Genomic DNA, 13,809 nt, shown 5'->3' with positions numbered 1-13,809 from the left:
CATGAACTATCAAAAGCAAGAATTTTTTAAAAATATGCACGTGGTTGTACATCTACAAAGATGCGATGTTTTCATATGGGCAACTCATAAACTATATTTTCATATGGTCACCACAATTAATTATATTTACTTTTAACTGTTGGGAAATAACTTATGTTTGCTCAGTATAAAATAATTAAGGCTCAGTTTAACATATTTTAGGCGTCCAAACAAGAAAATAGTGTAAATTCGAATGAACGGCTAACACCTGTGTAAAATCGTTTGCTAAGTCATATATCCAGAGTGTAATTATTTATTACGTTACTATTTAAATACGCGAACAACACACTTTTAACAACGTCCGACTTGACACAAGACAAATGGTATACAGTTCAAGGTTAAATAAAATTGCCGTGTGGAATTTTGTAATGCATATTGCAATGCATCGATTGATTTTTAAGATTTTAACAAACTCATTGTTTAGAATAATTTGGTTGCTATAGAAATAATATGCATATTTGTAATTTGTTTGTTTTTTATTTTATATTTAAACTAGCGGGGGTACCCGGCGTTGCCCGAGTGTTTGTTTCCGGGACGGGGGGGGGTTTAAAAAATGTTATGGTAGGTAAGTAGGAAGGATCAAACCCGGAGTCATGAGTAAATGTAGGAAAATAAAGTGTGAAAAAAAAACAAAAAAAGCAAAAACATCTGCAACGTTAACAGTTCGGCCACCAAGAAAAGTCCATTCCAGTTGTTTAGGAAAAAAAAAAACGACTACGGTAGGTCGGCGCGAACGTAAAAATATAATGTGAATTGTCCAGCACGCTAACCACTACGCCACAGATCACTGCAGCTTAGTTTAGTGATTTTAAATAACTTCACATGAAAGAACTACGAAGCCAAACCGGTGTTCTCTTCTCAACTGTTCCTTGTGAACGATCCCCAAACGGTGTTAAGTGGTGGCAGGGGGGGGAGGAATTTATTAGAGAGAAAATATTTTACCACTTCCATTGATCTTAACCGATTTTGGCCGTGACTTCTCAGCAGAAAAGTATAAAATCGAAGATTATCGAGGAATTTGAGAAATAATAAGCCTATAACACACCTCAGATATTGTTCTGCCGTTTGTGCATATTATATTTGCATGAAATATCTTGATTTTTAATCCTAATAATGTCAAAATCAGACGGGAAAAAATGAGTTCATTTTATTTATATAGATAGATAGAAGATAGAAGAAGAGAAGAGAAGAGATTACTTTTAATATATTTTTTTTACTTTGGTAAGGTTCCCCACGTTTATACACGTAGAGCTCACAAGGAACATAGGGCAAGTTATAACTTGACTTATTTTTGTCTGTTACAACGACATTTATTATCGGATATGTTCACTGATAAACCGCGATCGCGCTCGTTCTCCTTAGTATCTGTCTTCTCGAACGTCGTTTCGAAATGTTCGGTTTATTTATAGTTTGATTTTGCTTTTTCCTACAGTGTTTTTTTCGCTCTATTACGCTTTTAGTTTTTTGTTGCAGTAGATTAGGTAGAAAACAGGTCAATTTATTAACATTCAAATTAATCTTATTAAGTATTTATAAATAATACGAAGTAAATCTGATTCATATATACAAAGCGATTAAGGTGTTTGCGTAAAATGAAAATCGCATGTCAACTTCAAGTTTTAAGTATTCGGTTACGTTGCAGACTTTTATCAAGTAAAATGTAATGAGTGTTGACCTTTTTTTTTCGTGATATTAACTCGTTGTATAGCAATTCATATATATTATTCCGGTAAATATAAAACAATAAGAAAGAACTGGTACCTTGCTTGCTAATATTACACGCATGTGTGTCCAAATCAATCCATAAATAATAGAAAGGAGCAGCTATATGAAGTACAAAATACCCTACAGTGTAGCTCAGAGAAAAACCCTGCAATGCCAGAGCATTACTTTATAAATTTTAGAACTCCGACGTAATCTATATGAATTTTGCAAAAACTTTCGACAAAGTAGACATCAGCATACACCTGCATAAAATTCGGTCACTGGAAATTTGTGTAACATGGTTACACATCTTCCTAAGAAACAGGACACAGAAAGTAACCATTTGAAAAAGCTTATCGGAGGAAATTAAGGTCATCAGCGGCGTACCACAATGTTCAGTATTAGGCCCTCTATTATGTACTATAATGGTTACTGATATACATAGAGACCTGGAGCACGCAATAGCAACAGCTTTCGCTGACGGCACAAGAATCACGAAAAAGATCTCCACACCTACATGCCCCAAAGCTTTTACAAGAAGTCCTCAACAAAATTATGAGATGGGCTAATGAAAACAACATACCCCTAAACAGAGACAATTTGAATTACTACAATACGATAATAAACATCACAAGGGAAAATATGCACACTGGTTTAGCCAACTAGAAATACTATGAAAGGTATAGGGAGATTATATGAACAAAGATGCCATCTTCGCACAACATCTTGACCACACTACAGCGGTCGCAAGACACATATCATGATGGATACAGGGATCCTTCAGCACTAAGAACTATGGAAATTTCTTGTTCTCCCAAGGCTCAAAGAATGCTGTCCGCTGTGGTCTTTACAAAATTAACAGAAATCTGCAAAGTAGAAGCACCCCAGAGAACATTCACATGTGGAGTAGACCAAATGAATTACTGGGAGAGGCTGTATTCACTACAATGCTATCGAAAACGATATATTTTCATCTACATATGGAAAATCTTGGAAGGAAGTATCCCAAACACAACACAAGTAGAAATAATGCACCAGCGGAGAGTAAAGCTCTGCTATATAAAAAAACACACCTGGGACTACACATTGGAACAAGTATCTCATTCACTATAGCCTCACCTACAGTGGTACAAGCACATTCAACTGTATTTCAGCCGCAATGAGACATGTCCTCCGACATTAAAAAAAAACAACTGGATATCTTGCTGGAAAAAATACCTGACCATGCACGAACACCAGGCCACTCTAGTCCCAACCTTAATCGCCTAGTGGATTGGACCTATGTCAATAACCAGACGGAGTAACACAAATTACAAACAACTACAACTGGCAGTATTGTCAAAACTCTTAAGAAGGTGTTACATGTATTTTGCTTCAAAAAATTCGATCTTATTTTACTACATCGTTAACCCAATCTAGAACAGCAGCGTTAATAACTCATTAATAAAGATCGTTTCAATGCGAATAACGTGTCATGGGCGGACACTGACAGATGTGGCTTTTATTTTAAGAAGGCTCCATCCTTTCATGAAAAGTCAAAAAGACAGAGTAGTGTATGAAAAAAGAACAAATAAGTATGCTTTATTACCTTGCAGAATTACATTCCATGTCCTGCATTTTAGAAACTACTCGTTTAATTTTCATGCTGAGAACAATACCATATATTACAATACCATTGATGAATTGATACGACCCGACAACGGCTATGAGAAATTCATATTTCTGAACCGGTATAAACATCCTTGTTTTAATATGATAAATGGAATCTGTTTTCCCAAACGGTTCTCACAGCCAGGAATCTCAGAGTAAATAAGCCGATGCTAAGCAATCGATCGAACACACATCCATTGATCATAACACGGAATACACAAATCAAATTAATTGAAATAAAATTAAATCAGAACTCGGTCGGTCGGCAAGTACATTTCGTCAGTTGCGTGTGATTGTTCGAAGTATAAATATAAAAATTTAAAAAAAAATCATAAATTACATTTTTCTTTCAGCCGAGAAATAATTTCACACGTTTTTGTGTTAGCAATTAAAATACATATAAACTGCTTTATTTTTCTCCTTGCACCTATTATATAATGTAAAAAAAAAGAACAGTAAACACGCACGCACACAGACGGACACACAAACGCACATACATACACACACATATATATATATATATATATATATATATATATATAGAGAGAGAGAGAGAGAGAGAGAAAGAGAGATATGAATATATATATATATATGTATATATATATATATATATATATATATATATATATATTAATAAGTATATATAAGAAGATAGATATTTTACAGGAGCATATAGATGTGCGGCTATGTCAACTCGACCTGGTGACTACTTGTTCTGAAGTAAAAGGTACTTTTATGCAGATGAAATGAAATATTTGCTATTACTTATTATTAATGAAATATTTGCTATTACTTATGTAAGATTACCTACCTGAAAGAGTTTAAATGTATAATGTAAAATTATGATATTTATTTCACGTAAACGAAATGCGTGTATCCTTGCGCGTAAAACCGCGAGACGTTTAGATGAAAATTGTGAGTGTAAAACTTTTGCATAGGAATTCTCGTTTTATTCATGATAGTGTAAGAAGTAAACTGGAAATATCTGACTCCTAAAAATTTACAAATTTTGAATATATATCTTATCTCGGCAGTGTTTCTAGTCGTTCTGTATATACAGGTCACTTGCACTGGTATCTTACAATATTAACTAAAGAATGGTGTGGTAAGATATTGCGCACCCCATAGTCTACTTAAGTCTGCAGTATCCTGTATATATATATATATATATATATATATATATATATATATATATAGAGAGAGAGAGAGAGAGAGAGAGAGAGACCGATAGATCGATAGATGGGTTTATATTTCGTGAAAATTTCGATATTTACCGTTTTGGATGAATAAAAATAGCTGTTGTTATTTTGCGATGATAAGATACACATTTATATTGCACCGATTAACTCAATTCATAATTCCAAATTTAGTTACGAAAACCCCATTACACTCGTTTTTCATGTGTATATATACATACATATACACACATATATTACTATGTAAATACATATATATATAAATTTATATTGTGCGTATATACATATAAACATAATGGATTTTTATGCAGAAATATTTCGCAAATACTTTCATTATTTCAAAGCACTGCTTTAATAAATAATAACAGTTGCTTTTTTATAATATTACATCATAGCAACATAGAAATATAATGTTATATCATACACTGAGTACATCTGTTTTACTATTTTGCCTAATTAAATATACCATGTTGGCAGGAAAGATCTTGTAATTTTAACTTTTGAATTCTTACAACTTTAAAAAGAAAAATAATATTAATCCAAATAAGCACCATAAGAATCAATGAAACAGATATATCATTTCTGTTGAATAATACTGGGTTATTTTATCGGACCTTCTGATGCATTGCGTCCTTTTGTGGCCCTACGTTTCCGCCGTAATTGTTTTGGCTGCATTAAAAAAATGTAAAGAGACGATTAAACAGTCAGTATTAACTTCTTTTTGTGCAACTCTGGCTTCGGAAAGTGTTGTGCAGCTTCGACAGCGTTTAGCCACTGAGCTGATAATCGTCGATTGGCGTAAATCACGCATATTTAATAGCAAGTAACAACCTGCCCGAGAAACCGAGGTCCCTTCTTTTTGCGTAAATAAAAAAGTAGATGACACGTCACAACAGCGTTTCTTTTGGTTGCCGTTCAATTCGGCACCAGTTTACCTAGTTTTTTTGTTATTCTAATATTTCACAAGTTGTTAATAATCGCCATATACATTACATCTTATTCAGAAGTTAGTTATTGAACGGTTGTACGTAGATTAATCTAGATTCAGTCTGTTAAATGATCGTTGTCGACATTGAATGGTCGACAACTACGTTCATAATATTCAAGAGTCTCGTTGCCACCCCGAAATTTCTTAAACAACCAAATTCGCCAACAAGTTTTTTTCTATCTTGTATATAACGTATTTAATGTAAATAATTTTAAAAAGACATACGTTTGTTAACACGCATAAACGCCTTTTAAAATGATATATGAATAAAGACATTACAAAGATAAACTTATGTAGAAATACATTATTTGTAATCAAATTGAAATTTCCGCAAGAACTTTAATCTCAACCTTATATATATTTAATGTCTTTAAAATGTAATTCGCTAATTGAATGTGTAATGAAGAATGTCGGCCTTGCAATCACAGTAAGGGAGTCTTAAGAACAATTAACAGTTGGATTAGATATATATCGTTGGAATTACATTTCTCGTTTTATCGCGAAATAACATCGTACTAAAGAAAGCAGTTTTTTTTCTTTTAAATACAGGTGCTTTTTAGTTTTTAATTTTCTATTTGATGTAATTCCAGTTAAATTAAAATGTAAAGACACTTTTGCGTGGTTTCCTTATTTGATATGACTGTTTAGAATCAGGGACTATTTTTTTATGTTAAGGTTTAATGAGGCGGGGCCTCTTTTTTGGTTTTGAAATACAGTCATAAACAAAAAACAATATATTCTTTGTGAATTGCGTAACATCCGCAAAGGAATTGTCGATACTGTATATATGATACACATCCCGGGACATAGTCATGCACACCTTCAAAGTCAGTTTTAATAACATCGCTCAGATGTCACTAGCGGCATATTATTTATAAAATAATAGCGCACCGTAGCAATTATTGTTACATGCGATCACATATCAATCCACGTACTATCTGAACACCGATGATGGGAATCCACTAATTATGACTCGATGCGGAAAAGATAGCAACTTTTCACCGTTGAAAATGATTTAGGAGAAAGGCGATATGTTGAGCCAACTATAACCAACATATGTATGCTCCTTGCGATGTAAATATACAGAGAAGCTACACTGTAGACATTAACTTGTAGTCCCTCATATTTTCGAAAGTACTGCATTTATCGTTCTCTATGTCATATGTATTGCTGTAAAAGAAAAATATATTTCTTAAACTATACCTGCAGTTGAGTCTTTCTTAGTGATATGTCTAGGTCACTGCATTTAGTTTAAGTTTTGAGTTATGTTATAAAAACATAGTTCATCCCCTAATTTGCAAAAGTGCATAGATGGGGGCAAGTAAGAGGAGACCAAAGCGCGATGGCGAATGTACGATTTACATATATTTATAATTTCTGAACACAGAAATGATCAAAATTACAGGCAGTATCTTAAGCTAATAAGTTACTCTGGCCTGGGTGAAAGCCGAACAGATATCTTAAAAAATAGACTTGAAAACTCATGATTATGAAAAACCTATTACACCAATACGTCATAAAGATCTATTCTAATTGAGAAGGACAAGAGAGAAAGGACATGGAAGGACAAGATGAGAAAGGACATGAAAATGCATAAGACAACACCACAGTTACAAGAAAAGCATGTTGGGAGAAGCAATAACTACATGCATACTTTATAAGAATCGGCATTGAACAGAACTGCTAAAAAAAACCCAAAACTAGACATGGATGAGAAAATAGTAAATTAACAAAGACAAATACTTTCTAATGATACTTCCACTGAATAACAAGATTATAACAAATTACATTAACGCTAAAATATCAAACATAAGGAATGTGTAATTGTATACTTTGTTGACAAGGAGACAAAACGTAAACCACAAAATAAATTATTGCAGTACACTGACCAATAAAGATTAGGAAAATAAGAACAGTCGCGTATGAAGAACGGAAAACTATTTTTGGTAAATGGCTTATAAACACTGCCGCCGCCAAAAGAAAGCATGGCTACCTCAACTGATAGCATAAAACATAGTTGCGAATTGTCAAGGGGAACGAATAGATTTAGGTGGGTCTCAATCATCTGATATTCACAAGGTAAGTGTAAATAGTACTTGGATATTAGACATGTATACTCCTACCGAAATTATAGGGAAGACAAATAGTCTTTTTCGGAGACTAATGAACAGTAATCTGGTATTGCGATAAGCAAAGTTTACTACAATGATTATCGAATTGGGCGGAAAGAATTGGCATTTTTAGTAGATATCCAAACTCAATGAAATACGACTATATTTTTTTTTTGAGTAATCTCTTGTAATCTCCTGACAGATATCTACTACTACTACTACTACTACTACTACTACTACTACTACTACTACTAATAGTAATAATAATAATAATAATAATAATAATAATAATAATAATAATAATCAGAAGGAGAAGAAGAAGAAAACCAACAGCAACAACAACAATAATCTCGCACTCTAATAACAATTCCGAACAAAAAAAAAAACTTTGAAAAAAGAAATGGGAGAAATTGGAACCAGGGACATAGCTCCAACAATATAAAAGATAAAGGCAATGAAAACACCTGATATATTATAGATAACTCTTGAATGCAGAGACTATTACACATGCGCCATATGTGCGGGCCAGAAAAACTGCTGCAGATGTAAAACATAAAGAAGTGTTACATTGAACCAAGAACATTGAAGGTGCATTTCCACAAGTTCTCTATCCACTATTCCATCCCTCGCCATTAACCAAAAATAATAATGATAGCAAATAGTGGAAAAGACTCATGCACAATAGAAATATCAGGGGAAAACAGCTGATCAGACCTCCGCTGGACAATTGCGAAGAGAACTGGGACCGTGAGGAAAATTATTGCCACATAAATTCGAATGGAAACTAATGACCGCGAGAAATCAACGGTAAGTTGCTGATGGGATAACGCAAATCTATTTGCAAGTGTTATCAAAGGAGGCCGATAGTACTGGAAACCTGTGGAGACCTGTTGTAACTTATTATCATGTCAATGACGCAGGTTGATTTCAAGGAGAGATCATTGATGACGTGCGTAAAAGCCACTTGCGAACCAATAATAATAATAAAAATAATAATAATAGTAATAATAGTAATAATAATAATAATGATAATGATAATAATAATAATAATAATAATAATAATAATAATAATAATAATAATAATAATTAGCGGACCATGTGAACATTCCACAGAAGACTCATTCATATGTAATATATTGATGTTGGCAAATGTAGACGCTCTGATATTATTGTAGTTTTTTCGTTATAACTTCTAAAATATTTATCAAAGCTAGCAGGAACATCCAGTAAAGCCCGCTCGTAAAGTACACTTTAATATGATATTCTTGCAGATTTGATTTATGTAATTATAAAGTTAATGTTCGATCGAATTTTATGTCATAAAGTTGCTATTTCAAAAACAAAAAAAATATATATTCATATGGCTTGTGTGCATGAAGTTGAATTGGAACCGAAAAACAATCTCATGAAAAAAAAAGAAATATATATATATATATATATATATATATATATATATATATATTAAAAGCTTGAAGCCGAAAAAAAAATTTATAAATAATTCTAGATAAAAATATTTATTAAAAAAAATGATGATTTAAGTGCCATCAGCTATAGTCGAAATCGAAATCAAAGCTTATGAAGAATTCTTGGTAAAATTATTTATGACAAAAAAGAGAAGAACATAAAAATTAAACGACCCGGATGTAAGCGTGATACAAACAAGAGCACACACATTATCGAAATTATATATATATATATATATGTATATATATATATATATATATATATATATATATAATTACGATAGTGTGTGTGTGCTCTTGTTTGTATCACGCTTACATCCGGGTCGTTTAATTTTTATGTTCTTCTCTTAAATGTCATAAATAATTTTACCAAGAATTCTATATTATATATATGCGTATATATATATATATGTGTATATATATACATATATATGTATATATACACATATATACATATATATATACGTATACATATACATATATATACATATATGTATGTACATATATATACATATATATACATGTATATATGTAAATATATATACATATATATATAAACATATATATATAAATATATATATATATATATATATATAGAGAGAGAGAGAGCTTTTAGTAAAAGTGAAAAGAGAAAGATTAATTTCACAAAAGGAGGCTCATCCGGATAATGCAAAGGTCAAGAATAATTATTGGAGCTTATACAATAGGACAACAAGAGAATGAAATGAAGACACAAACTATATATAGGTAGATATAGAATGGACCATTTATTGAATAATTTAATACAGGCAAAATTTGGGGGATAGAGGGGACTCTCTATGCCAGCGGATTTCAAAGCCTTACGCTTCTCATCAGAAGAGTAGATAAGGTGCTAGGTAGCATGGGGGAGATGCGGCGTCTAGCGTAAGGTTCGTTAGGGATGAAAAAGATTATGAGGAATTATAGAGTGTTGGGGGAAGCTTTAATGAATTCTAAATTAATAAGGAGAAGCTTATTATATATAGTATGTTATACAAGAATATAAATTGTCTTTAACATAGTATTGAGATTAAGGGGTATACGTATTATGGTTGAATAGGGGGTGTATTGCTGCCGGGTGTCTATTTTCGATGAAACTGGTATTTTTTCATTAATTTGGTGGGGGAGGGTTATATAAGGTTGTAAAACTGAAAGGTAATATGCGGCAATATATTTATAAGTTTCTAAGTTTCGAAATGCCCTGTCATAAAGAGCTCCCTCTATCCCCCAAATTTTGCCTGTATTCAAATGTATATATATATATATATATATATATATATATATATATATATATATATATATATATATATATATATACATTGATTTATTCTGAGGTCTTACCACAAATCCGGCTTTCTGCAGAAATGTCCTCTCCTAGAACCACTTTCTTGAACAATCGTGTTCCTAATGCCTGCTCTTGTGCTGCACATATAAAAGCTTCAGTACTCTTACCCAGATACCCAGCTCTAAGCCACTGCCATGATCTTTCATCAGTCACTTCTGCTATATACTGGAAGAACATCCCATGCATTCTCTTCCTAGCCAGTTCCTCTACCCTTTCCCTATCCATACGTTTCACATAATCAGCCTTGGTCTCACATACCATCACTACATTGGCCACAATCATAAGCATCCACTCCAATTTTCTAACCACATGCTCCTCCAACAACATCTCCTCGGTTCTAACACAATCTTTTACACTTTTCAATCCTCTCCCATCATCTTTCCTCTTTTGATACAGCCTTGTTACGCTACTTCGAATGTGAAATATACCAAACATTGCTTAGCCTTTTCGTGTTTTGATATCTATGGCATGCAACTCCTTGTCAGACCATTTAAAAATTCCCGCACTGTATCTCAAAACACTCACTGTCAATGCATTTACTGCTTTCATTAGATTTCCTCCATACAGTTCGATTTTTGCAATTATTTTCACTCTTCTAAGATACCCCTTCCTGACTTTTTCTTTCATTTCTCTGTTCATGATGCATACACCATCAAGCACTCCTATATACTTTTATCCTGTATCTTCTATTTATTTCATGAGTTTTCCATTTGACAGCACTATTCTATTCGAATGAACCTTTACTCCTCTTTTCATCACCAGCACCGCACATTTACTAACCCAAACTCCATCCTAATATCTTCTGAGTATGTCCCCACAAGTTCTACCAGTCTGTCCATTTCCTTTTCATTACTACCGAATATTTTCAAATCATCCATAAACAGTAGATGGTTGAGGCGACTGCTACCAGATTCAAAGCTATGCATCAGTTTTTCTCTCTTCAGTAGGATGCTCAGTGGCATCATTATCATTACAAAATGAAGTGGCGATAACGAATCTCCTTTAAATAGTCCACGTTTAATGCCAACCTGCCCCTTCTCCTCTCTGTTTGCTGTCAGCACCATTTTCCATTCAGCCATATTTGTCTCCAAAAGCCCTACCGCATTCTCAGCAACCTTCATCATCAATAGTGTTTCACGTATCCACGAATGAGGAACCATGTCATAAGCCTTTCTGTAATCGATCCATGCTACGCTCAGGTGTCCTTCTTCTTCTTCTTCTTCTTCTTCTTCTTCTTCTTCTTCTTCCTCGCATCCTGCATTATTGCTTTAACAATTAGTAGTTGCTGTTTAGTACCCCTCGACCATTCCGGTATCCCTTTTGTTCGTCAGGAAAAACACCATTACTCTCTAGATGGTCATAAATTGTCTCCGCCAATATTCCAGTCAACAGTTTCCACATCAATGGCAGACATGTAATTGGTCTATAATTATTGGCATCCGTTCCTTTTGCAAGATCTGTCCTAATCAGTGTTGTTCTTTCCTTCACAAGCCAATCAGGGATATCTCCCGACTCTACAACCCGTTGCAGAGCAGCAGCTATAGGTGGATAAAGACATGGGAACTGTTTAAACCAGAAGCCCATCACCCCATCTGGACCAGGTGCCTTCCAGTTTATCAGTCTTCCTAGTCCAGCTTTAACGTCACCGATGGTTATCTCAACGTCCTGCATCTGCTGAATTTCTGATAGCCTTTCTCTGACCTCCCACCTAACTAACCTTCTCATTATATCGCCCTTCGACGGACCAAATCCCACTCCAGAACTTCCTTGCATCTTTTGCATTTTGGAGTATTGTTATTTTCCGCCTATATACTACCATTTAATTATTTATACATCTTAGACTGATTGTTCCAGAAAAGGTTGTTCTGACGAAATGCAACACTGTTTCCAACAAAGTTCCTAATTTTCATACCACCAGTGTGGACCTTTTCTTTCAACATTGTTAGAACGTTCATCGTTCCATTTTCCAGCAATCCATACCTCCTTTCAAGCTCGTCCTTAGCTTTCTGCCCTAGTTTAACTCCTTTTCTTATTTCTTCGATTCTACCAATGTCTTTCCGCCACCGTTTAATACTTTCTTCAAGCCGCCTTTGCCACTGTGGCCTTCTATCCTTCATTTTTTCTCTTTTTCTTCTGTAATAAGCCAAGATGATTCGCAATAACGTATGACGCTGCATATAGGAGCCTGTTAAGTTCGATATGTACTTTCTTATGATGTTATGAATTACTGCTGGAATTATCTTTACCTCGTTTTTTACCTTCCGTCTATCACTACTCTTCATAATTGGAATCTCTTTGATATCGTCTCTAAGAAGAACCTCTCTTAACTTCTGAAGTACTTCTTATTCTACAGAAGTCAAAGTTCGAACCTCACCACTTTTCCATACATCCGCCCCTTTCACTGGCTCCAATGTCTCAGAGTCAATGATCTCATCTGCCTTAGATCCTTCAAACTCTTTCTCATTAATTCCCCTAACCATAAGATTCCATACGTCCTCAGTTGTCCGCCTACCATCATCGTTTACATTTCCGTTCTGCACTTCCACTCTCTCACTTATTCCATCAGAGCACGTTTCATTAATTTTACTTCCTGTGTTCATTTCATTCCTTACCATCCATTCAATCTCTTCTCTTGCAATCACTGAAAGCAGGTTGATATTTTTAATTTGCTTTAGCTGGGATACCAAACTCGCGACACTTCTAGGTCCCCCTCCTCTTGATTCCTATTCTTCCTTCATTTTACTGATATATCCACCAGATTTGGTATTTCCACTTCTTACAAAGCATTCCCATAAGACTCTTCTTTCCTCATCCGTCCATGTTTTTTTTACATTTTTTTTTACATTTCCTGTTCTAACTCCTTTCGTGTCTTGGCCCCCTCTCTGACAATTCCTACTCCCCCTATATCCAGCCACATCCTCAGAATTTCGAACAGTTGTATAATAATGACAGCACCCACCCTGTTTACCAGTGGGACACCTATCTGACGTAAGATCATCACAAGCTGTTCTAGCCTCATTTACGTCGTTATTTTCAATATTTTGATTTGACTTTCTCCCATAAATGGGGTTAGTGAATTTAAGGTTACACCACAACTAATTTGACGGAAGCTTATGTTCTCCATTCTAAGCACAACCTTTCGTAATGATTTCTCTTTTTGGCAGTGTTTTACATTCTTCCTCACTTTTCAATAGCGCGTACAATATGTTATAATCGCGACATTTTGTAATTAGTTTAGGGCTAAATGTTGTAGTTGCGAATAATTTTGACATTTCCTCTTTTGAAGATCTAATTA

At 34.0% G+C, this 13,809-nt stretch overlaps 1 protein-coding gene across 14 annotated transcripts in view; it reads left to right on the top strand.

The window, feature by feature from the left end:
• Positions 1–13,809, top strand: part of LOC145297622 (FMRFamide receptor-like) — a 1,184,367-nt gene that overhangs the window by 578,126 nt on the left and 592,432 nt on the right. The gene's annotated exons all lie outside the window — the stretch shown is intronic.

This window comes from Euprymna scolopes, chromosome 18, assembly GCF_053919585.1.
Source record: "Euprymna scolopes isolate OS-2025 chromosome 18, ASM5391958v1, whole genome shotgun sequence".
NCBI lineage: Eukaryota > Metazoa > Mollusca > Cephalopoda > Sepiida > Sepiolidae > Euprymna > Euprymna scolopes.
Note: the sequence above shows the minus strand (reverse complement) of the source record. Positions and strands in the feature narration are given on the sequence as shown.